This window comes from Lissotriton vulgaris, chromosome 7 (genome assembly GCF_964263255.1).
Source record: "Lissotriton vulgaris chromosome 7, aLisVul1.2, whole genome shotgun sequence".
NCBI lineage: Eukaryota > Metazoa > Chordata > Amphibia > Caudata > Salamandridae > Lissotriton > Lissotriton vulgaris.
Window position 1 is genome coordinate 857,484,339 of NC_141695.1, and position 27,126 is coordinate 857,511,464.

Genomic DNA, 27,126 nt, shown 5'->3' on the forward strand with positions numbered 1-27,126 from the left:
AGGGGCACACGCAATAGCTTCCTTGATACTATCGAATGACCTTTGACAAGCGTCACTCCAAACAAAGGTAGCTTTGTTCTTCATTAGTAACCACATATCATAAGTTTTCTGTGAGAAGTTGTTAACAAACTTTGAATACAATTCTGCCAAACCAAGGAAAGATCTAAGTTGGTCCTTTGATTTGGGTGAAGGGGCACTGACGATGGCTTCTACCAAATTGCTTTTTGGTTTAATGCCTGTTGCACAAATTTCATGAACCAAGTATGTAACAGATTTTTCAGCAAATTTCCATTTGCTACCTTCAGCAATCAACCCATTGTCTTTAAGTATGGTTAAAAACTCTCTAAGGATGGCATCATGCTGTGATCAGTCCTTTCCCATTATCAGAATGTCATCCTGAAAGAATACGACCTCACGAATGTGACCGAATAAGTTCGACATCAGCCTCTGAAATACATCAGCGGCTGATGCCAACCCAAAAGGCATTCGTTTAAATCTGTAACAACCAAATGGTGTATAAAAAGTGGTAAACTGTCTGCTCCCTTTGTCTAACACAACTTGGTGATATGCGGCAGAAAGGTGCAGCGTGGAAAACCATTTGCATTTCGTGTCAAGGATAACATTTCGTCAATTCTGGGAAGGGGAAATTGGTCAATCAAAATATTGTTATTCAAATATCTTAAATGCACACACAAACGAGCCTTTCCATTGGATTTTCGGGCAACGACCAATGGAGAAACCCATTCAGCAGCTTCCAAAGGTTCAATGACGTTATTACTCAACATTTTTTCCAATTCCCCTTTAAATTCCTTCTTAACTGTAAAGGGAATGTTTCTTGCTTTGTGTATTTTCGGAACAGCCCCTTTTTTTAGGCGAATCTGATGAGTGAAACCCTTGAGTTTTCCCATACTGTTAGCGAAAACGTCCGGAAACTCTTGTAGCGCCCACTTTCTGGTATCTTCACTGTCACATGACACCAAAACTTGCTCCTTACTGTTCGGATCAAGGATGATGTTTAACAACTTCTGGTCTTTCCACCCCAGAACAGATGGACCTTCTTTTGCTATATAGAGTTTCCCAACTGACTGTCTCTCCTTGAAACGAAATATTAAGGTTCTAAAACCCAACATGTCAATTTTTTCCCCAGTGAAACTTTCAGCGGAAATGTCGTTTGGTTCTAACCACACACCAAAATTGTTGATGAATTGACTTTTCCATACATCTTGTGAAACAATAGTGAAAGGGGATCCTGAGTCTGCAGTTAATTGGACTCGAATGCCTCCAGAGGAGACCGTACACAAGGGTTTTGACGAAGAACAACTAGTGATATTTAGTACCACTTTCTTCTTCTGGACACAGTTAACCTGCACGTCATCATCACTTGATCTTGAGCGACTATCATCATCCCCATCTTGTACACAAGCAACTTTACCTTTAGGCTTTTTTTTAGTCTAACATCTGCAAACCCTAGAGAAATGCCCAATTGAACCACATTCCATACATTTTGCAGATTTGGCTTGGCACTTCTCGTATGCTGCGGAGTGCGAGTAACTACCTCATCTGTAACAGATTAAATTACTAAATTTCGTTCGCTCAGAATTATCGCCTTTTTTTCTCTCCATCTTTGCACCTCTATAATTTTTGTATGATGATTTCTTTTCTACGACCTTCCCCACAACTCCTTCCGGATCTTTTTTATCTCGAGAAAGTGTAGCTTTTGCACAACGTTCTGAGAGTTCCTCTTTTTTACCATAGCGACAATATCCTTCTATCCAAAGCTTATCCTGTAAGCTTTTATTCTTGGTATACATGACCACTTGGTCACGAATGAACTCGTCATGTAGTTGTGCAAATCTACACTTGCTTGCTATTTTTTTTAATGCAGAAAAATATTCTTCAATTATTTCATGTTTCTCCTGCTTCCTCTGAAAAAAAGTGTGTCTTGTGACTGCAATACATACTGAAGGGGAAAAGTGGTCATCTAAATCTAAAATAGCCATTTTAAAGACATCCGTATCACCCTCACTTCTCTCATGCTTATGCAACTCGTTAAAAATGCGTAATCCTTCCGTACCTAAAGAATATAATAACATCCTTTTTTTTCTCTCAGGTGAGAAGAGTTCACTGACATCCTCTAAGTTCGCAATGTAATTGAGAAAATATTCTTTCCAGTCTAACCATGCTACAACAGGCTCTCCAGGTGTAGGCAAAAATTATTTAGGCAAATTGATGTGCATATTTGACAGCGTGGAATCCCCTACAGCGTTTGTTCTTGAAGACGTTGCATCAGTACCATTATTAGACATGACTGATGTGGAAAGTAAAAGTTATGATGGTTGAAGACAAAGGTGTCAATAGTGTTCGTCAAAAAAAATAATAATAATATCTTTCCAAACAAAGGCAATAGTACAAAGAACAGTAGCACAATGGTTTAACAGCACAGTTCTTAATGGATCCAACGAAGACTGAAGTGGAAAGTCTCTGTCCTATTTAACCTCAAGCAAAATCTTATTAGAACGCTGCATGCACTTTGGAAAAAAAATAGGAACAAAACAGTAAATACCGTAATGCGAGGTTTCCCACAAAATGAATTACCTTATTGACAACAGTTTTATCGAGTTTAGGAAAGTCCAAAGTGTCCACTTTGTCTTTTTTCACGGAGCGTTTCTTTTCAATCAGAAATGAAAATAAGCAATATGGCCTCCGTGCGTGTGAATGTGCGTGACTGCGTAGGATCGTATAGACCTAGGAGCGCACAGCCCTTTTTCAATGTTAATGTGAGCTCCCTCGCGTTGTGACGCGTTGTCAGGGAATGCGAGGGCAATGCTGTGTTCTCAGACGTCTCGGGTCAACAGCGCGGCATTTGAAAAATATTAACTGCCGTCAGTATGGCTCCAACAGTGGGTAGGTGCAACTTGTTTAAAGAAAGCAATATTCACTTATTTCACTTAGCGAAAACTAACGTAAATTGAATTACCCGTTTTCTTCAAATACGAGGGCTTCCAGCATGGACACTGTAAACCAGTATAGGTGAATCACCAAAGGCTCAGTGTCATCCCGCTCATATTCGTGTAGACTTCACAATCTTGAATCAATCACTAAATGTGTTCAGGCCTCGTTTTTCTCCAAGAAGGCTCCCCCTCGTCATCAAATTAAGTGTAGTAATGAGAATTAATAGATAATTCAGATGAATGCTTTATTGAAGCAATTAAGTAATACGTGCATGCAGCTCGGCTGAGAGTCAGCTTCATAATGAACACTTAACATTCTAGTACATGCTATTACATACAGGCATTCTAATTACATGCCATACTTCTAAATTCCACTACTTAAAGGGACATACAAGTTACTACAACAGTCTTCGGTCCGTCACAAAGGGGTTGATCCTCTCATATGCACAGCTTCAAAGTTTCACCATAGCTTTCATAGTGTATCACACGCACACATACTGGGCACTCAGAGGAAGACAAGGCCTTGCATCACCACAGGTCAGTGTAGTTCGAATGAAGAAGAGTCAAGGTTCCACAATCTATTAGTCTGCAGCCAGTGCCGTAACAGACACCCCTGCAGCCCCCTCGGTGTTGGGGGGGGGGGGGGCAGTCTTGAGTCCATGAAGGTGGCACCCTCAGCTCATCTGTAGAGAGCTGTGAGACGTTTGCTCTATGGCAGCTGCTGTGTTCAGCCTGCTCTGAGCTCCTCGCGCTGACCAAGGACTGAAGAGAAACAAAGTAACAACTTACATTGTTTCTCTTCAGTCAGAGCCACAAGATAGGCCCGGAAAAACGATGGGGGTGGGGGCCCTCTGAGGGAGCAGTCCCCACATGGGCACTGCTCAGGACTGTGACAAGGGTGGGGACCCTCTGAGAGAGCATTCTCCACAGGACTGCTCAAGACCGTGACAAGGGTGGGGGTCGTCTGAGAGAGCTTTCCCCACAGGACTGCTCAAGACCCTGACATGGGTGGAGGTCCTCTGAGAGAGCTTTCTCCACAGTACTGCTCAGGACCGTGACAAGGGTGGGGGTCCTCTGAGAGAGCTTTCCCCACAGGACTGCTGAGGACCGTGACAAGGGTGGGGGTCCTCTGAGAGAGCTTTCCCCACATAACTTCTCAGGACCGTGACAAGGGTGGGGGTCCTCTGAGAGAGCATTCCCCACAGAGCACTGCTCAGGACCGTGACAAGCTTGGGGGCCCTCTGAGAGAACATTTGTCTGCAGCTCCAGGAACAGGACTCTGCTGGGACGCATTGGAAGGTAAACATGCATTTGTGAGAGTTAGAGCTATTGACATTGTGAAGGACAACATATTTTACCTATACTTCTTCTGTTAGGAGAGAGTGGAGTGAATGTGGGTGGTGTCAAGTGGACTTCTGTGGTTTGGATAGGAATTGTTAGTTGTGGAATTGTGTTGTGTGGATTGAATCGGTGCAGTGAAATAATGTGGCATGGTGTGCAGTGTAATAATGTGTTCCATGATGTAGAATTTTGTGGTGTAGATTGGATGTTTGTGGTGTATTGTGTAATTGTGTTGTTGGTTTGAATTATGTTGTTTGTTGTTGAATTATCTGGTGTGGAATGGAAATGTGTAGAGTTGAATTGTGTGACGTGGAATTGTGCGGTGTTGAGTGAAAATTATGTTGAGTGGTATTATGAGGCATAAGTGTAGATATGTGGAGTTTTGCTACATGACATAGACTGGATTTGTGTGGAGTGTATTTATGCAGTATAGCTTAATTATGTGGTGCCGAGTGGTACTATGTGGAGTGTAACTATGTTGTGTGATGAATTGTGTGGGGATGAATTGTGGAATTGTGTGACTTGTGGAATTATGTGGCATGGTGTGGTGTATAATTGAGCGGAGGTGAATTATTCAGCATGTTGCAGAGTTGTATTTTGTAGAGGGTAATTATGTGTTTTGGAGTTGAGTGTAAATATGTTGTGTGAAGTGTAATTATCTAGGTTGAAGTGGAATTATGTGTAGTTGAATTATGTTCTGTGGAGTGTAATTATGTGATTTGAAGTGGTGTTAAGTTGTGTGGAATGTTATGTGATGTGGAATTATGTGGTATGGAGTAAAGTGAAAATATGTGTTTTTATTTTTTAGGATTGTAATTATGTGGTATGGAATGTTGTAGGGTTAAATTATTTATGGTTGAATTGTGTGGCATGGAATTAGGAGATGTTCAAATGTGCTGCGTATGGAAGAATTAGGTAACATGGATTTGGACAAACTGTGCACGTTAAGGCTTTTATGCCATGGGGTATAAAGTTGATGATGGTCTATTTTTCTTTGTAAAAATAATATGGGCTGTTTCTTTACCTTCTGGTACATTTCTGAACAATTTGCTAAGCTAAATTGTATTGTTGCATTGTATGCGCATGCAGGGAAGAATGAGTGTCTGGAAGACATGCAAAAAATCAGCCTACGTCTCAGTATTAACTTCCACAATTCTAAGCAGTAATTCCAATCCTAGAATGAGTTACATGTTTGCTTCACAACGACAGTTAGTAAAACAAGTAAGTACTTTGCCAGCCTGTATAAGTAGAAACGCTTTTAAAGTGACTTGTTTTCCAGCAAGGTATTGCTTTTCCCAGTTCACGGAAGGGATAAGGAAACATCTCCAGATGAAAATAATAGGGTTGACAGGATGGTGCAATAACAGAATATTGATACATGTGTGTGAGAAGTTGGCCTGGTATATGTTGTCCACTAATTAAAATGGGCACCTTGTACCAGTCCAAACAACCCTTATGCTGATTTAAGAGGTCAAGGATAACCTTAGAAAGCTATCCAAGTGGCAGCTGTGGAGAGCAGCCTTCAGGCTTAGTGTTGAAGGAATGTTAAGCAGCTTGTTTTATCAGAATCCAACCTTATTGTATTGGTTAAATGAAAGAAGAACCACACGGAAGTTATAAAAAATATGTATTTATTAATGTATCACACTAAATACCTCACCGTATCTGCTACACACAGTTAAACACAAAGCACACAATACTATAGCACAGAAACAATCGTAAGTAGCACTAATACACACTGGGCGCCAGGGGGTGATCAAACCATATACTAAAATAGTGGTATAAGAACCATGACTCTAGTCAAGTTAGTGTCTAAAGGATGTAGAATCGCTGTGACCCCAAGGAGCCACCCAAGGGGAGTAAGTAGGGATCCCATGGAGGAAGGGTGCAGTGTGAGAACACGACAGCCTGCTACGTACAATTCAATGGCAGACCCGAAGTTGCAGATTTAAAGTTTAAGAACCTTCTCAGTGGATTACAAGGATGCTCTTTGGATCAGAGAAGGTTGAAGAGCCACTCCACCTGTAGATACTGAAGTAACAGAGTTACCTATACCAGGGAAGCCGGATGCATAGGGCTGAAGTGGTGTCGGAAAAAGTTGTCGATCTCAATTGAGGACTTCAAGGAAATGCCGCTGTGGGAAGGAAGAAAAGTGTCCGATGGAATCCAAGGGTGGATTCCTGATGAAGAGGGGGCAGAGTCTGGGTCACTCAGGAGTGACCAGGGACTCGTAGACAAATGCCCACCGATGTCGGGTGCTTCAGGTGTGATGATGGAGACCTTGACTCTACAGCTGCATGGACCAGGAGACGTTGAGGATGCCCAGGAGCCAGATACGAGCTGTCCCATGAAGAATGTTGAGCGCTGAGGGGTAGTGTCCGGTGGGAGCACCAACAAGCCTTGTCAGCGGCAATCCAGGAAGAAGGTCAAGGAAGTTTATGGTCTGGCCCAACAAAGACCAGAGGACTCACCACAGCAAGGGGAGTCAGGGCAGGCCTGGAACAACCAGGGGAGCCCAAAAAAAGCAGTGTTGTCCCACAAAGGGACCCACAGGCCGAAGGCACAGGAGCCACAAGGGGACCTCTAACAGTTTCACAAAGGCAGAGCTAGCAAGGCATAGAGTGTGAGGAGGCTGAAGTCCTTTGTACAAAATGTGAGCAGAGGTTGGGACTATCGATAGTTCAATGCACGTAGTTGGGTTGCCAACAAGCATAAGCGCTTACAAAAGTGCGCAGTGCTCTAGGCTTCAGGTTATGCGGAACCCACGAGGGATAATGGCCTCAGACTTGTAGGAACTCACTTCCTATTTTGCTGGAGCCTTTGGAGTTGAAAGGAGTTCAGATCAGCAGACCGGTCAGTTGCGTTATGTTGCCTTCAAAGGCAGAGGAGTGATTCCTTCACTCCAAGGGAGATACTTCGGTTGTCCTTGATGCTTCACAGGTCCTGCCTGTGCACGGGCACAGATGGAGAAGGAGACAAAGTTGGGCCAGTCAAAGTCCAGCAAGTTCAGAGTGCCCAGACGGTTGAAGGTCAGTGGTTTCTTGTTCAGAATCTTGTCCACATTGAATCTAGGATCCAGCATCTAGGTGAGCTCTTAAGTACACTTGGGAGAGGGTTGGACAGATTCAGGGGACCCTCCCAGGGAAGGGTCAGGACAGTGGGGAGGGGTTACTCCCTTGTCCTTTGTCGAGTTTTGAGCCGGAGCCAATGGTTCCCAGGACTGGTTTAAACTGGATTATGCACAGGGACACCAAGTGTGCCCCTCGTGCAGACTCTCAGGCACCTACCTGTGACAGGATGCCTATTGTCCTGCCTTCCCCTGCTCGAGCGTGGCTCAGCAGCTGGAGGGCAGAAATGTGTCTCTACTCAGCAGCATCAATTTTGTGCTGTCCTGGTAGAGAAGGCTGGTACCGGGAAGACCGAGGACCCACGAAGCTTGCTTCTGAGGGGTGGAATTATACCTCCCACACCGGTTACCGGTGTAAAGGTATGATTCCAATGTGTTTGATACAAAGCACAATATGTTTTGTTGCAACCGTTTTTGAGATAGCATTTTACGCAAGCATATAATGCACCTCTATCCATATGTCTGGCTGATCACCAACAACCCATGAGAATGGTCTCCGAAGGCTGCAAGGGTGCTCTGCTCTTGCAGGCGCACCCTCGCACATAAAACCCAGCAACCTGCCTTTAGGTTTGTCAAGGCCTGCTAGAGGGGTGACTAATGGGTTTTAAGTGTAGTGACCTATAGATATGGTAAACCTATATCCTTCATAAGTGGTGCATGCATATCTTACACAGGCTGCAATGGCAGACCTGTAGTCCCGCTTTGTTTGCATGACCTCTCATGGGTGGCATAATACATGCATCAGCCCACGGGAGACCTCTGGGGTACCCATGCCCTGGGTACATGTGTACCATATACTAGGGACTGGCAAGGGTACCCCAGTATCCAATATGGAGTGTACCTAAGTACATAACACATCCAATTTAGGGAGAAAGCAGATGGACTGGGTTCCTGATTAGCAGGATCCCAGCCAGGCTAGTCAAAAATCAGCAAAAGACCTGTCAAAAAGTAGTCATAAATGTGCCAAGAGGCAAACGCGTCTCTTGGCACATTGCTGGTGGGGCGAAGAGGTCCTCTTTTGTCCTGAGGACCTCAGGACTAAAGCGGACTTCATCCCCCTGGCAGCAGTGCGCCAGGAGGCGCGTTTGCAGAGTGGTGTAAAAAGGCGGCGTGGCCTCTGACCACTCTCAGCAATCTTGCTGTGTGGGGTTAACTGGAGGTATCTGGTGGGCTAGTTGGCCCCCAGGGACTGCCCGTATTCAATGGGACTTAAGCCCCCAACGCAGAACGTGCCAGGAGGCGTGTTTGCAGAGTGGCAGACAAAGGGGGAGTAGCCTGTGTCCACCTGTCAGCTAGCCCACTATCTGAGGCATACTGGAGGTATCAGGTAGGCTAGTTGGCCCCTAAGGGCACCCAGCAGTGAAGGGGACTTTATTCCCGATCCAAGAGCATGCCAGGAAGTGCGTTTGCAGAGTGGTGGGGAAAGGGAGCATAGCCTGCTATTAGAACTTAGCAATTCTGCTGTGTGGGACTTACTGGAGTTAATAGGAGGGGTAGTTGGCCCCCAAGGTTGACCTTGGGGGCCAACTACCCTTCCTGTTACCAACAGTAAGTACCACACAGTGGGATTGCTGAGAGGTCTTCGAAGGCCATGCTCACGTTTCGACACCACTCTGCAAACACGCCTCCTGGCATAGTACTGGTTGGGGGATGAAGTCCACTTTACTCCTTAGGGACTTTGGCGGCCACGTAGCCCTCCTGGTACCTACTGTAAGTCCTAGGCAGCAGAATTCCTGAGCACTGGTCAGGGGCACAGGCCCCTTTCTGCACCACTCTGCAAACGCAACTACTACCTTATAGTTAGAAATTAGCATTTAAAAAACCTTAGAAATTCACTGAAAAACCATAGGTTTCAGGGACGTTAAGGTTAGAAATGAGCATTTTAAAAAAGTTAGAAATTCACTGATGAAACCACAGGTTTCAGGTATGGTATAGTTAGTTGGACATTTCACTCATACAAAACCAGAGAAATTCAGCCATTATAGTTAGTTGAGCTAACTATAAATCATGCCCCCGCAATGCACTGCTGATGACGTCACATAATACATCACTCATGACATGGTCAGTGACATCACTAATGACATCACTGATGACATCTCAAATTACATCACTGATGACATCATCCACGTAATATCTGACGCACCTCATCACACCCTAATATAACCTTTCCTACACCTACTCTAAAATACAGACTACCATTATCAAACCATAGACACACCAATACCCGTTAGAACATACCCACTGACTGGTTTATCTTTTTAAATAATGGAAGGAGGGCTGCGTTGCCCCCTTCCCTGTGCCCATTTTGGCCCCAGTGACACCATCCCCTGGGTCTGCCCTTTATGTACATATATATATTTTTTTAAATAGGAGTGGGGCCATGTTGCCCTCCTCCCCAGTCCTATTTTAGCCCCCGGCGACCCGAATACCCAAGGTCAGGTCTTCATCTTTTCTTATGGTGGAAGGTGCCTGCATGGCCCCCCTCCCCAGGTCGATATTGCCCTAGGGAACCCATCCCCTGGGGCATGGCCATTTTGTTGGGGTCCGAGGCAGAGCATGAAGGCCTTTGCAGACCCTGCCTGTCCCCTGCCTTCTGTGGTAGCCGGCATTGTTTTTGGACAGAGGGAGCTGCTGACATGCAGCTCCCTCTCTCCAATAGCAATTCTGTTCTACTTTGTGGAAGCAAGAGCATTTTGAATAATCCAACTTCCACGAAGTTGAGCAATTTTTGCTATGGCTTGGCGGGAGTGGTGTTCCTGCCAAGCCATAGCAAACTGCATTTTCCCGGGGGTGGGAACCCCAGGACATTGCTGTAGACCGCCCTGGAGGGTGGGGGTCCCCAGGGCCATCTACAGCTCCACGAGGGGTCACACTGCCCCCTCCAACACTAATTAAGTCCCGGAGAGGTGGTGGTCCCACATATAATTAGGTAAAGAGTTGCCCTGGAGACCCCCCATGCATTAATTTTAATATAGCCCCGGGGAGCTGGCAGTCCCCGGGGCTAGAGGGGGGCTGCATGGCCCCCACATTTGTTTGACTTTACCCCTGGGGGGGTGGAGGTACCCGCGTTTGCGGGAGGCGGATGGCACCACCCACATTTCCTTTGTCTTCAGCCAGGGGAGGTGGCGGCCGACCCTGGGGCCTAAATTAAACAAAGCGTGGGAGCCTGTGCTCAATTTTATTTTTCATTTTTGGCTGGAGTCACGAATACAAAAAGACTCCTGCTAAAAACATTTTTTTGACAAATGTTTTTGGCCCTGTCAAGTCCCTGTGGCCTAGGGGGTCAGTGTGTTTCTAGCCTGCACCCTTTTCTTTTTTTTTAAATCTTTTTTCTTGTGACTCAGTTCAACCGAGTCACAAGATGGCTGCCAACACTTCCTAGTTTAAAGTGTTGGCAGCCAGTCAGATCTCAGGCACGAGATCAGGAGTAGTTGCAGATCCACCGTGGCCACAGTTATTTAGCTGAGAAATCTTAAAATTTCTCAGCAACTATGAAACGTATATACACTATTAGACAAAAAGGTTGCTTTCTGGAACAAGCACTACATTTTTGACAAATTGCGGTGTAATTCCGTTCAGCAATTCGTTCTGTAGCCGTGTCTAAACTTTCCTATGTAAATTAACATAGAGAAAAAGTATTTTTTGACCCCCCCGCTTTTTCTCGGCACCCACTAGACGGATCTCCTTGAAACTTTCAAGACAGCAGCTAAAGTGACTGATGTATTAGTTTTGAACATTTCGTGAGGATTCTTCAAATGGCGTCAAAGGTATAGGCAACTGAAATCAGCTTTTTAATAGAAATCAGGTCCTAACTATGACTACCTACCGGTCACCGCTGTGTGTGTATATATATATATATATATATATATATATATATATATATATATATATATATATTACCTACTGGCTATCGCCAGTAGGTATATATATAGTTAGGATTAATTCCCTATGGGATTTCTGAAAATTCTATGTCTAATAACTTTGGCGTTTGTGGACGGAATCGGCTGAAATCTTCAGGAAAATGGCACATTTTGTTTCTGAGCAGCCCCTGAAAATTTGGTGGGGTTTCGTAAAGGGGGGTCTGAGAAAAAAGGGGGGTCCCAAAACGCGTTTTTTACATTGAGTTTTCCATAGGGCGGTTGGCCTCACTTTTAGCTCGAATGGCTGAATGGATTTGCACGAAACTTGGCAAAATTGTAGGGACTGGTAGCCCGATGTGCCTTTGCTAGGTCTCAATATATGTGCTTCAGTGGATTTTGAGAAATTAACGTTTAAATCAAGATATATATCTGTAACAGCGCTCCGGGCAGCGATCCGGTCCGCTTACTTTTCGCGTTTCGGAACTTTGCGCGCAGAAAGCTGATTGGCTCTCCGGTGTCTGTCAACATTCTAAACAGTCCGGAGCGGCCGCCATCTTGTCTCTCGGTAGGATCGAGAGAGAAGAAGAGGTGAAAAACGAAAGGGGAATTTAATGAAAGGGGGCAAGGTATCCCCCTCTTGACCCCCTAGGAATGTTGTTGGGGTTATTAAAGGGTCCCGTGGGGAAAAGGAAAAAAAAATGATTTTTCACGGTAGAAGCGCTTCACGGGCCGCGAACTGGGCCGGAAACTGGTAGCGAAACGGGAATTCGCCATTTTGTGCTTCGTTAATTAAATTACTAGGTATAAGGGGGTGCGGGAGACGTATCCTAATCCCCTATGTTTCCTGAGGGTGGCTGAGGAGGCTGATATATGTTGATACATCTCTTCCAGCGGCTGTGCGTGAGCTTTTTTTTATTTTGCTGCGTGACAGTCCGGAGCGGCCGCCATCTTGTCTCTCGGTAGGATCGAGAGAGAAGAAGAGGTGAAAAACTAAGGGGGAATTTAATGAAAGGGGGCAAGGTATCCCCCTCTTGACCCCCTAGGAATGTTGTTGGGGTTATTAAAGGGTCCCGTGGGGAAAAGAAAAAAAAAATGATTTTTCACGGTAGAAGCGCTTCACGGGCCGCGAACTGGGCCGCAAACTGGTAGCGAAACGGGAATTCGCCATTTTGTGCTTCGTTAATTAAATTACTAGGTATAAGGGGGTGCGGGAGACGTATCCTAATCCCCTATGTTTCCTGAGGGTGGCTAAGGAGGCTCATATATGTTGATACATCTCTTCCAGCGGCTGCGCCATCTTGCCTTTTTTCCAATGCCACAATTTTGTCGTGCACGGCAGCCATTTTAGATGCCAGGCTGGTCCCAGGCTATCACCTACCCCTGCGGATGTAGTTTATGGCCCCAGCTGTAGAGAATTCAGACATGCCAACCCTCCTGATTCAGGCGTGTGACTACTGATTTCAGTGCTAGTCTCCCGCCTCCCGATTTCTGCAAGCAAAAACCCGGGGGCATATTACGAACAACTAGCGATAATTTTTGTCTCTAACTTGTTTAGAGACAAAAATTATCGCCGCACATCGGCGATTTTTATCGCAGATAAACCTTGCTATTATCGCAGAAAAGTCAGCGATATTCATGTATTATCGAGCAAATGCTCTTAGCCATGTTATCCACCTCCCATTGGATAACATGGCTAAGAACTGCTCAGGGCAGGTGTTAGATTTTGGAGATATTCGCGCTTAGCGCGAATATCTCCAAAAGTTGGTAATAGAAGATAGCGATGTTAGGGACTGTTTCCAGTCGCTAACATCTTGGTACGCCACTTTGCATGTCATTAGTGATAAGTATCACTGACATGCAAAGCGGGGCCCAAGATGGTCGCTATCTCCTTTTAGCTGTCACTAACTGGTGTTAGCGACAGCTTGGTAATAGGGAGATAATTTTATCTCCGCTTTCATGGCTTTTAAAGCCAAAAAAGCGGAGATAAACCCCCTTGATAATATGCCCCACGATTCCTTGGGGGTTTCAGCTGACAGGGCTTGGTATTGTGTTACATGGTAATTTTTCCAGGAAACGTCAGAGGGTCGATGCAGGGGTTCTAGAAGAGGTGATAAACCATTTAAGCCTCATGAACAAGCGCATGGTCTTTTAAAGATTTGTGAAGTACTCGGGGCGGCGGTGTGTGTGTGCCCTCTTTTAGGAGCGGGCGGGGGGGCACTGCCAGCAACTTGCCAGGTCAGGTAGTGTTCAACACGTGCATCACCCTTTCTCTGCCTGCTATTGCGCTCCATGCTTCGGAAAGGTAAGAAAAAGAACGTGCATTTGAGTTTGAAATGTCCGATCCTGCAGCAGCACACTTCCAAAGCCCACACATGACAATAACCCGATTCAAGGCCCCATTCACCCGATTTTAAAAAAATAGATAACACTCCAACAAAGTAAGATTATAAAACTTTATTAACTATTAACTATAACGAACGGAACAAAAACTAAAAACATTTAAACATTTTTCAACACAAAAAGCAACAATGGTTAGAAGCTGTCTTTTGTGCGAATAGTCCCAAGGCAGCACAACGTGCAGAGTTCTGGACGGCACCCAGGTGATGTCGCCTGGGTGCCGCACTGGTTTTGGGATCCTACAATGCAGCACAGAAAAACAGCGTGGGGCGTCCCGGGTGGTGCGGGGGGAGGCCTCGTCAGTAGCGGTCTGTTGTGCGAATAGTCCCAAAGCAGCAGAACGCGTTGAGATGTTGATGGGACTGTGTCCAGTGTCACATGGCTGACACAACATGTACGACAGGCACCCAGGTGATGTCCAGTAAACTGCCGCACTGGTTTTGGTATCCTACAATGCTGCTCCGAAAATTGGCGTGCGGCGGCCCGGGGGTGGGGGAGGCGGCGTGAACGGGCCTCCCCAGGTGGCGGCCATCTAGCTGAGTTGCGCCCGCTCTTGCGGCTACAGCGTCTCGCTCACCATGTTGTTGAGTTGCTCCCACTCTTGCAGTGCAGCGATAGGCGGCTGCCACATGGCTCTTAAAATGGCGGACGGCTCCTCGGTTTTGGGCCTGGTCCACTGAAATGGCCCTGGGACACCTTGGAACTCGGACGCTTGCCTGCTAGGGCTTGGGCTCCATTCTCGAAAAGCGTCCCCTCAGCCGTGAAGATTCTACAAAAGTCTTGGGGGCCCCCGACTCCCGCAGGCTTCCGGTGGGGAGCGGCTGCCATGATTGCTCGCGGAATGACCACGACGGAGCCACGAGATGGTGGTGCTCTCATGCTGACGCCAGCTTCAGTCTGAATGATTCAGAAACAAGGTGGGGCTTTCATCGTTTGGGAAAAAAAAATGTTCTAAACCAATGAAAAGTGTTATTTTTAGGTCATATGACCAAGCCTTCCATCATTAGGAAACCAAAAGTAAAATGAACCAATGAAAAGTTTTATAAACAAGTCACATGACCTGTTATGCGGCATAGGGCTACAAAAAGCGTAGAAAATCCGTTGGCACCTGAGGCGGCGTCAGTAGCGGACCCATGTGCGAATAGGCCGAAGGCAGCACAACGCGCCGAGATTCGGATGGCACCGAGGTGGTGTCCAGCAAATTGCCGCACTGGTGTGGCCATCCTACAATGCTGTGCCGAAAGACGGCGTGTCCAGCTGAGTTGCGGTCACTGTTGCGGTACAGTGACTCGAACGCGCCGAGATCCGGATGGCACCGAGGTGGTGTCCAGCAAATTGCTGCACTGGTGTGGCCATCCTACAATGCTGCGCCGAAAGACGGCGTGTCCAGCTGAGTTGCGGTCACTGTTGCGGTACAGTGACTCGAACGCGCCGAGATCCGGATGGCACCGAGGTGGTGTCCAGCAAATTGCCGCACTGGTGTGGCCATCCTACAATGCTGCGCCGAAAGATGGCGTGTCCAGCTGAGTTGCGGTCACTCTTGCGGTACAGTGAGTCGAACGCGCCGAGATCTGGATGGCCCCGATGTTGTGTCCAGCAAGTTGCTGCACTGGTGTGGCCATCCTACAATGCTGCGCCGAAAGTCGGCGTGGGGTGCCACGTTGGCTTATGACGTGATGTCAGTACTGGACTGATGTGTGAATAGGTCGGAACCAGCACAAGGCGCCAAGATCCGAATGGCAAGTCCTGGATGTTGAGTGCCTCAGTTGAGAGTTCTGAGCAGTGCTTGTAAGACTGTCTGAAGCTTATTTGCACCTGCTGCAGCTTCACTATTGCCCTGGTGTGGCCAAAGGTGGCACATGACATAGGCGGCCGGCTCCCGAGGTGCGGCGGAACTTTTTTCCTTTTCCTTTCTGCTTCTTTTCCTACAATCCGTTTCATCTGAAGACACGACCAGGTCCCTGAATGTGTGCAGCGGGACGCTATTGATTGAATGAAAATGGCGGCTTGACACAAAGCTGACTCAAGCGTTACTGTTGATGCTATACAGACAAAAATTGGTTTTCAGTTTGTACATTCTTCAGGTTTTTTTTTTCCATCCAAGTCTGATTGAGAGTTTGTAGAAAAATGGCTTCAGATTTTCCACATACTACTCTTCAACATTCTTCCTAAATGTAACAATGTGAAACTCACTAGGAGAATGGCTGTTTCTGTTTCCTTTCAAAATGCTGCCAACACTATTTTCTGAATGGAAGACACCATCTTGTAGCATAAAGGGCCGAAAGGGGTTCTGGTCTGGCCGATGGTTGGTGGAGACATTTTGACTATATCTTGGACCTGCCCGGCCTCGCCCAAAATGGCGCTGGTATAAATGGGACTCGCAACTCCTTGCCCGCAAATGTATATCTAGAAAATGTTATTGTAAGTGGCTGTATCGTATTTTAATTACAAAATGTACGTCCACCGATTCCGCAACTGTTAGACACCTTTGTTCTTGCAACCTAATGGCCCGCTCGTTACGTTCTTCTACAGTGTAAATGTCTCCTCATCATATACGATTTCAGTTTGCTCCGTGGCCGGCCCACGTGGTTATAGGCCCGTATTTGTATACTGACATTTTCACAATAAAGGTTTTTAAAACAAAACACGGTAGTAGTATTTACATTGGTAAAGTTTTTACTTTTAGTCACTGTTTTCGAATCAGTAAAGGCAAGTGAAATAAAGCAGTCCAATTACATGACGGATAAAAGGTATAATATGTAGGAACGCAGTAAAGATAAATGCTTAAGGGCAGTTGTGTTTTTCATGTCTGCAATATAAAGTGATCGATAAGAATCTGATAATCAGGCGTATCGGCGACTAAGATAGCAGGCCGAATCTCTTTTACTCAACGGCTCCGTTATGGAAGGAAGAAACGCCCTTTTTCTCGAAAAAGGAATATATTTTACTTACAAGACAGTTGTAAATTTTCCGGGAAAGTACATTAGCCTGGAATATTATAACATATGTTTGAAAAAAAAATATTGTTCGAAAACAATAAAAAGCGTAATTTTTAGGTCATATGACCAAGCTTTTCATCATTAAATTAACAAAAGTAAAATGAACCAATGAAAAGTTTTATTAACAAGTCACATGTCCTGTTATGCTTACGTTACGCGCTGCGCGCCGCGCCGCGGATCACTTCCGGGTGCGGTAACGCGGCGTGTCATATAACGCATTACGCGACAACGTAGGTCAAGAATATAGTCAAAATGTCTCCACCAACAAGCGTTCGGAATACAACTCCTTTCAGCAGTCCAAAAAGTTCTGTTAAATGACAACAGAGGGGACAGGCAACAAGAACCATCAGTCAAAGAGGGGAGGGCAAGTTCTTCTCTTCCGGGTCATGTTGGGGCGCTACCGGAACTGATCGAATTGGTAGTCTACAGTGTTTCTGGATGTTTCAGACTAAAGCTGGCGTCAGCATGAGACCACTACCATCTCGTAGCTCCGTCGTGGCCATTCCACGAGCAATCATGGCAGCCGCTCCCCACCAGAAGCCTGCGGGAGTCGGAGGCCCCCAAGACTTTTGTAGAATCTTCACGGCTGAGGGGACGCTTTTCGAGAATGGGACCCAAGCCCTATCAGGGAAGCGTCCGAGTTCAAAGGTGTCCCAGGGCCATTTTAGTGGACCAGGCCCAAAACCGAAGAGCCGGCCGCCATTTTGAGAGTCCTGTGGCAGCCGCCTATCGCTGCACCGCAAGAGTGGGCGCAATTCAGCTGGATGGTGGGCAAGACGCTGTAGCCGCAAGAGTGGGCGCAACTCAGCTGGATGGGACAAGGTTCAGAATTGAAGAGTCATCAAAAGGCAAAAAGTTCCGCCGGATCCCGGGAGCCGGCGGCCTATGTCGGGGGCAATCTCAGGCTACACCAGTGCTATAAGACTTGGGGAGGGTGTCGGAGCCAAGCGTCTTCTCCGAGTCCATGGCCATCACACCGCCCCTCAGGGGCCTCCGTCAAGCTGTTTAGGAAGGTAACATATTACATTGTTTTCTAATGCAGTCAGGTCCACAAACGACACTTACTTACTTTGAGAATAGTGAAGCTGCAGTAGGTGGAAATAAGCTTCAGACAGTGTTACAAGCGCTGCTCAGAACTCTTAACTATGGCACCCAACATCCAGAACTTATGCTATTTGAGAATGGCAGTGACATCGAAGCATCTCAGGGACCAAAACCATTAACGTACTTTCACGTATGAAAATCTTACTTGGGGAGGGGGCAGGAGCGAAGCGCCCCCTCCCAGTCAGCGCCACCACACCGTATGTTGAAAATTTGAAGCCATCGTTCTACAAAGTCAACCAAACTTGGATTAAAAATCTAGAAAAATGTACAAACTGAAAACCAGTTTTGGTCTGCATAGCATCAGTAGCAACGCTTGAGTCAGCTTTGTGTCAAGCCGCAAATTTGATTCAACAAAGCACAGACATTGAAAAAGGCTCAAATTCAGAACTCTAAACTATGGCACCCAACATCCAGGAGCTTGCCATCCGGATCTTGGAGCCTTGTGCTGCTTTCGATCTATTCACACATCGGTCCACTACTGACATCATCTTATAAACCAACGTTATGTAAATAGTTTTTTAATAAAATGTTTCTTTGCTGGTGTGTTGTCTATATTTTTAATATTTGCATAGGGTTTGTCGTTATTTTGTGCGGGATGGGTGATGGAGCCGAGCTGTCTTGCAGCCCTCATGGTGTGGAGCTCAGTTCATCTCACTATTTTCGTATTTCTCATGAAGGGTTGTTCCTAATATTTCTATTTTAGCGAGGTCAAAAAGAGATCCAATTAGTGGCCTACTGATTTTGCTCGATTACTTTTATTTTTTTTACACGATTTTTCACTATCTGCAAAGACTAAACAGAGTATTGCGACTTTGTGCTTGTTTGTAAATAGAGAATGATCCAAAGAGAACCAATTCTAAAACAGTAAATGCTTGGACAACAATCAATCAAATGGAGAGACAAGCAGCCACGACGGATTACAACGGGGGTAAAGGCCTGCGTTAACTACCCTTCAGTATCTGCAAAGAGAGAGTACTACTAAGACAAAAGAGGGGAGGGGGGGGGTGCAGCGTTCAAAGCACATCAGCGTGCATAAATACGAAAATGTTTTTATTTATCACGTACTTGACATTTTAAAGCTTTTCATATTTGCTATTAAAAAACCAATGAAATTCACAGAAAAAACCATAGGTTATAGTGGATATATAGTTAGGAATTTGCATTTACAAAACCTTGAAAATTCAGTGATGTCATTTGAGATGTCATCAGTGATGTCATCAGTGATGTCACTAACCATGTCATGAATGATGTAATATGTGACATCATCAGCAGTGGATTGCGGGTGCGCGATATATAGTTAGCGCTTATAACTATATATGGAATTTCAATGGTTTTATGCGAGTAAAATAAGGTTTTGTAAATGCAAATCCCTAACTATATATGGCCTAAAACCAATGGTTTTTTCATTGAATATATATATATATATGTATATATATATACATATATACTTCTACATGTTTTGGCTCCTGCTTCGCTCTGACCCACGGCGCATCGCTTCGGATTTCTAGGCAGAGCCGCGCCAATTATTTCCCACACAGATCCTTTCAGATTGATGAAATCACACTCGCAAAAATGTTGATTTTCCCAATTTTATTTTCTATTTTTCAAAAGGTCTCCAGGTCGACGGAACAATAGACACGTTTCATTGTCACAGACAACTTGATCACGGTTAAAATGGTACGATTCAATTCAACCAATTAAATCACTTTTAGGTTTCATGTGACTCACAATACTATTGCAAGACCCTTAATGTGTATTCTAGGAATCTCAGTTTTGTTATCGTGAATTTCTATGTGTGTTTTTTATGTGTTTATTTATTATTTTCTATACCCAACACAACTGGTTTTATGATTGGTGCACACTTGTCCACTAACCCAGTCACCATAAATAGGGGTTTATTAGTCCAAATCAATTGGCCCTATTTTTATTTTGCCACAATTATTGTTGTGTCTCTTACTCTCTGTTTTAAGGAGATCGGAAATTTCATATTCAAGCAATTTAATTTTGAGTTATTTATTATACTTTTAAAGTTGGTGTTATTGCACCGTCTATATTTTTAAGGCAAATCCTATGATTTCTTATGTTGACAAATTACTGTCTAACAATAGATTAGAAATTATATTTTCACCCTCTAGTGGGCCACATCACAGATTTTTTTTCTCACCATCAAAACACTCTTACGCCCTCCAGTGGGCCCTGTCAACACTATCCTATTGATTAGTTGAAATGTATTCCTGTACTCATCTCTTTTACAATGTTATCTCTTCTTTATTTAATATGAGATAATTGTGCAATGTGGCTGAGTTACAAAAATTATTATATGTGTGTTGTGTATTCCAGTGAATGTGTTTTATTAAAAATATTTCTCACAGATATTAATTTGATTAACTCTGTTCAGGTTACAAATGGATATACAGTTCTTCGCTCTGATTCAGTCCAAATGGGGTAAAAGTTCTGAAATTTAGTAATTGCCTTGATTCTCTCTGCCGCAGTTTTTTTCACGGTTGCCACCTTTCTCATTCCGGGGTACAGTTTCAATTGCATAGAAGTTTAGTAGTTTCCAATAGCCCTCATGTTCTGTCTCCATGTGTTTAGCTATGGCATTGCTCCGATCATTATTCAATGTTGCCATTACATGCTCTAATATCCTCTTTTTTAATTCGCAAATAGTACTTCTAATGAACTTTAACGAACATGGGCATTCAATTACGTAGACAACGTATTGACTCTTGCAGGTTCTCAGTTCTTTGATTTGCCACATTTTATTGCTTGGTAATTTAACTTCTGTTGTGTTCTTTGCTATTTGACAGACTTTACAATTGTGGCATTTGATAAAGCCTTTAGTTTTCAACCATTGTGTGCCTTTTGATTTTTCATTCCGTTAGTGGTGACTATGGATCAATTTATCCTTTAGATCTGAGCCCGGCGGAACGTTATATTTAGGTGAGTTCCCATTATTTTTTCCACAGTGTGGTCTAGTTGGAGTATTTTCCAATTTTGTGTGCAAGATGTTAGCTATTTGTTTTTATTCACAGGAATAGTCCATAATCAATCTCGCGGTTTCCTGATTTTATTGTGTTAATGTTTGATCTCCTTTGGGTTTTGTTTGTAAGGTTTCTTCCCTTGTTTTTTTCTTTGCTCTTAGCCATCACCTCCTGATGTTGTGTTCTTTATATCCCTGTTGTTTGAATCTTGCAGGAGTCTTGGTACTTTGTTTTTCCCATTCATGTTTGTTTGAACATATTCAGTGTATTCTCAAGAATTCTCCGTAGGGTATATTCTCAATTACTGTTCCCTTGTGAAGGTGGCATTTGATGAAGTTTCTTTGTGGTGTAATGTGGTTTGTATTTCATTATTAATGACATAAATCTCAGTATTTAGGAATGCGACCCTTTCTTTATGATGGTATAGGTGAATATGATGTTTGCTTCTGTTGAGTTCAGGATTCCAAAATACTCTTAAAACTCAACAGCTGTTCCATCCCACACAATTGGGTCAGAGCGAAGCAGGAGCCAAAACTTGTGGAAATGTTATAGGCGAGACCCGTTGACCGCCAGTGGAAAAAGACACATTATAAACAAGAAACGCAAAGCCAGTGAAGACGCGCTGCCGAAAACTGCAGGGTGGAGGTAAGCGCAATGATAACTTCATGAACGTGTAAGGAAAAATGTGTTTTGTTTCAACATCGTGTTACAACATTGTAACGGCTTGGTCTTTTCTGTGGGAGGATAATAATACTGTAAAGATACTGCAATAAATGTTTCATTGTAAATGAGCGGAGGAAGTCAGTAATTATGTCTGTGGACCACGGGCAGAAGCACTTTCCCTTCAGTAAAGATTAATATTATTGGTCATTTCCAGAACAATTGAGGAAATAAAATAGAAAAGAGAGGTGCAAAACAAAGTGAATTCTTGGGCTCACTGTTTGATCAGGAAGCCAACAAGATGCAACAAATGAATTGCTGGAAGAATTGGGGAAGTATGTGTTAAACTCATCCATAGGCCTCATATAAATTTAAGTCAAGCATTTAGAAGTGGCTCTAACAAAAATAAAAGAGGAGTTACAGGAATTAGAGAAAGAACTAGCAACACTGGATATGAACCTTGAAATGCTTAAGCTAAAAGAAGACCTGGAACGTTATGTAGAAAAACATGAAGTGGTGAAATTAAGAAAACAAAATAAGTTCCAACGGGACAAAGATGACTAATCACAAGGGCGAATATTTACATACGCCAGAATATAAATTTGATGCATTTAAACAACAAGATCGTATGGATGATGCAGCTCAAAGCTCTAGTAGCACCACATCCTTAACATCAACTGAAGCTAGTGAAGGAGAACAATAAAGAAATGCAGATCAATCAAAACATACTTTTTTCATGAGATATGAGGTTGGTCCTTCAACAAATACACTGGGAACAAACCCGAAACCCACCACAAAACCCAAGAGGAAAGGGGGGAGGATGCCAGTGGGAATCATCATCAGAAAAACGGAGAAGGTGGCGAAAAAGGAGAAGGTGGCTCAATGGGAAAAATTGGTGCAAAAACCAGGAGCATGCGACAGAAGAATCCCCTTTAATTGATAGAAACAAATATCAATCATCAACCTCTCAAAACGTGACATCTCAGAAACAGAGAAATCTTTATTAAAACATGGAATAAACTATTGTCCGACACAACAAATGAACATAGCACAAACACGAATGGACATTTACAAGTACGTCAGAAAAATCAAACTAGTAAAGATCTTTCAAGAAAATTAAGACATGGCGAATTACTCGAAAATGAAAAAGAAAAAGTTTAAAAACATCGGAGTCTAATTTAACCACAATGGATATGAATGCCCTTTTAACTCTAATCAATTTAGACATCACTGAGGAACAAGATCTCATCCATGAGAAAACAGCCTGCCCAGAAAAAGGAGTAGGATTAAGTGGTAAAAAAACAACATCTTGTTTGTATCCTCAACTAATTCCAGGCAACAAAATTGATCTTTTCCAGGAAAGGGTAGTTCAGGATCTGTACAAAATAAAAAGAAATAAATACAGAGAAAACTTCACAAAAGAGGAAAGATCCGCTCTAAAAAAATCTAACTGAGGACAAAACCATAACTATAAAAATGGCTGACAAAGGTGGCAACATTGTTGTTTGGGATATATATGATTATGAATTGGGAGCACACTCTCAATTAAGGAATCAACAGTATTTTCGGAAATTAGACAAAAATCCAACTATGATGTACAAGAAGCCAGGGATACAAAAATCTCACAATGGCTCTCACAAAATCTAATAGATGATGATGAAAAAAAGTATTTGGCAACTGAAAATCCGATCACAGCTATAATTTACTTCTTACCTAAGTTGCACAAAAGTCCATTCAAACCACCAGGATGACCAATAGTGTCTGCAAAAGGAACACTAATAGAACCAATAGCTAACTACATTAATTTCTTCCTAATGCCATTTGTGCTGAATCTCAACTCATACTTAAGGGACACGAGTGATCTCCTGAGGCACCTTGAAGAACTGTCATGGCAGGAGTCTTACAACCTGGTAACTATAGATGTAATATCCTTAGATACGAACATTGAAAACAACATTGGCTTATTTGTCTGCAGTTTTTCTTCTAAAAGACGTAACACAGTATAATCAACACAATCAAAGGCTGACAGAGATGATGGAGATGTGCTTAACCCAAAATGTGTTCATGTTTGGTGAGGAAATTTGTCAGCAAACAAAAGGATGTGCAATGGGTTTCTCTTTTAGCCCCGGATATGCCTGCCTTGTGATGGGGTGGTTGGAACAACAACTAGCATGGCACCCCAACAACGATAAATATGTCAACAAAACTGAGATGTGGCTGCGGTATATAGACTATCTTTTAATTGTGTGGGATGGAAGAGCTGTTGAGTTTGAAGAGTATTTTGGAATCCTGAACTCAACAGAAGTAAACATCAGATTCACCTACACCATCAGTAAAGAAAGGGTCGTATTCCTAGATACTGAGATTTATGTCATCAATTATGAAATACAAACCACATCACACAACAAAGAAACTTCATCAAATGCCACCTTACATGCAGATAGTTTTCACAAGGGAACAGTAATTGAGAATATACCCTACAGAGAATTTTTGGGAATACGCCGAATATGTTCAAACGAACATGAATGGAAAAAACAAGACTGCTGCAAGATTCAAACAACGGGGATATAAAGAACACAACATCAGGAGATGCTGGCTAAGAGCAAACCAAAAAACAGGGAAGAAACCTTACAAACAAAACTCAAAGGAGGTCAAACATTAACACAAAAAATCATGAATCCATGAGATTGATTATGGACTATTCTTGTGAATCAAAAAAATCGCTAACATCTTGCGAAAAAATTGGAAAATACTCCAACTAGACCACATGTTGAAAAAATAATAGGAACTCACCCAAATATAACCTTCCGCCTGGCTCAGAATCTAAAGGATAAATTGATCCATGGTCACCACCTACAGAATGAAAAATCAAAAGGCACACAATAGTTGAAAACTAAAGGCTTTATCAAATGCCACAATTGTAAAGTCTGTCAACTAGCAAAGAACACAACAGAAGTTAAATTACCAAACAATAAAATGTGGCAAATCAAAGAACTAATAACCTGCAAGAGTCAATACGTTGTCTACGTAATTGAATGCCCATGTTCGATAAAGTACTTCGGAAGTACTATTTGCGAATTAAAAAAGAGGATACTAGAGCATGTACGAGCAATAGTGAATAAAGATCGGAGCAATACCATAGCTAAACACATGGAAACAGAACATGAGGGCAATTGGAAACTACTAAACTTCTATGCAATTGAAACTGTACCCCGGAATGAGAGAGGTGGCAACCGCGAAAAGAAACTGCGGCACAGAGAATCAAGGCAAATACTAAATTTCAGAAGTTTTACCCCATTTGGACTGAATCAGAGCGAAGAACTGTATTTCCATTTGTAACCTGAACAGAGTTAATCAAATTAATATCTGTGAGAATTATATTTAAAGTAACACATTCACTAGAATACACACCACACTTATAATAATTTTTGTACCTCAGCCACATTGCACAATTATCTCATACTAAATAAAGAAGAGATAACATTGTAAAAGAGATGAAGACAGGAATACATTACAACTAATCAATAGGATAGTGTTGACAGGGCCCACTGAAGGGCATAGGGGTGTTTTGATGGTGAGAAAAAATCTGTGATATGGCCCACTAGAGGGCTGAAATTAAATTTCTAATCTATTGTTAGACAGTAATCTGTCAACATAAGAAATCATAGGATTTGCCTTAAAAATATAGACGCTGCAATAACACCAACTTTAAAAGTATAATAAATAAGTCAATATGAACTTGATTAAATATGAAACTTCCCGTCTCCTTAAAACACAGAGTAAGAGTCACAACGATAATTGTGGCAAAATATAAATAGGGCCAATTGATTTGGACTAATAAACCCGTAATTATGGTGACTGAGTTAGTGGACAACTGTGTACCAATCATAAAAACAGTTGGGTTGGGTAAAGAAAATAATAAATAAACACATATATAGAAATACACGATAACAAAAATGTGATTCCCAGAGTACACCATAAGGATCTTGCAATCGTAATATGAGTCACGTGAAACCTTAAAAGTGATTAATTTGGTTGAATTGAATTGTACCATTCTAACCATGATCAAGTTGTCTGGACAATGAAACGCGTTGCTTGTTCCCTCGACCTGGAGACCTTTTGAAAAATAAAAATAAAATTGGGAAAATCAATGTTTTTGCGAGTGCGATTTCATCAATCTGAAAGGATAAATATATCCCACTCTGATTTGCATCAAACGCGGGGCACTCGAGGGACGGGTGCCGGTCTTGCGGTGATGCGCCACAAAAATATACGCGCTCCCAATTCCTTTCACATCCGAAAAAAGGAAAACCGCACTGACAGGGCATTGTTGTGGCAGCAGTTTAATCTTCAAAGAACAGAGGCATTTCGGAGAACTTCCTTCATCAGTGTTTCTTTACAAATCGCACTGGCAGACACCATTTTTAAAGCATCTTGCAAGATTTCATGGAAACAAACAAGGGCTGGCGCGAAGTCGCCACATAGCGCGCGCCATCTTAAGCGAGTAAATCTCTAACTGTTTTAGTAAAACACACAGTTTTGCACCATATTGCACGTCAAGGAATGTGTATAAAGACCCGTCATAGAATATTTCTAATTAATGCATTGCACAAATGATTTGATAACAGATATTGCCATGGATTGGCATTCGCAACCTACTAAGCCGGTTCAAGGCATATTTCCTATGTCCCATGTAATAATGTCGTGTATTGGCCCATCATTCCTTGTTCAAAGAAAAAGAAAAATAATGATAATAATAAGGAAGAATAATAAATAAGACTTCCTCATTGAAATCATTGTATGTCAATAAAAGCAACAGCCCTTCTTGGCAGCGTCTTAGTTAGTTACCCAAATGTACTGTCAATTCTTCCCCGCTATTCAATCCATTGGGGGATTTTGTCTGTAAGTCTATGATATATCCGGACTCTAGTCTTTTCAATGTCAACACTCTATCACCTCCTCTAGCATTTAAAGGTACACAATCGATGCTGAAATACTGTAACAGGTCCCTGTTACTTCCGTGTTTAATGGCACTTCGAGTACCATCATGCAAAGTGGCATGCGCCCACTGGGGCGAGACTCTGTTAGGTATTAATTAAGTTCCACAAAGCCAGCTGTGATTTTGAATTGTGCCAGCGATCAAGGACTAAATGTTTGTCCGAAACGCTATGGCCGGGATGCCTGTCACCCCTCCCAACACAATCCCCAAGGATGGGAAGACGGACGCAGTTCTGAACTTTTGGAAGGCGGGAGGGAGTTACCCTCCCGGCCATATTTATTGAAATATGAAACAAAATGAAAACATTAAAATAACAGTTTCATATCATGTACAATTTTCATTTATTACATTACGATGAAGACACGTTGATTGGCTAACCTTAACAAATCTCTAGTACAAAGGTTTTCCTAGCCGAGTCTAACATCCTGCCAATGCATACTTTTCTAAATTAAAATTGTACATCCTAGCATTACGGGCCAACGGCAAGGTCGCAACCGGTGTCAGATCCCAACTACCAGAACTCCCCCCTCACGGTGTGAGGGCGGGCGCACAGAGGACTGTACCTCTGTGCCAACTACAATTTCCCTTGTCTTCGCGGGGCCCCCTATTTAACTCGACGCCATCTTAATGGTCATCCGAGGACTCGTGTGAGGTGTCTAGAAGGTAGCGTGGAACCCCCTCCCACCCCACACTGTTTATCATAT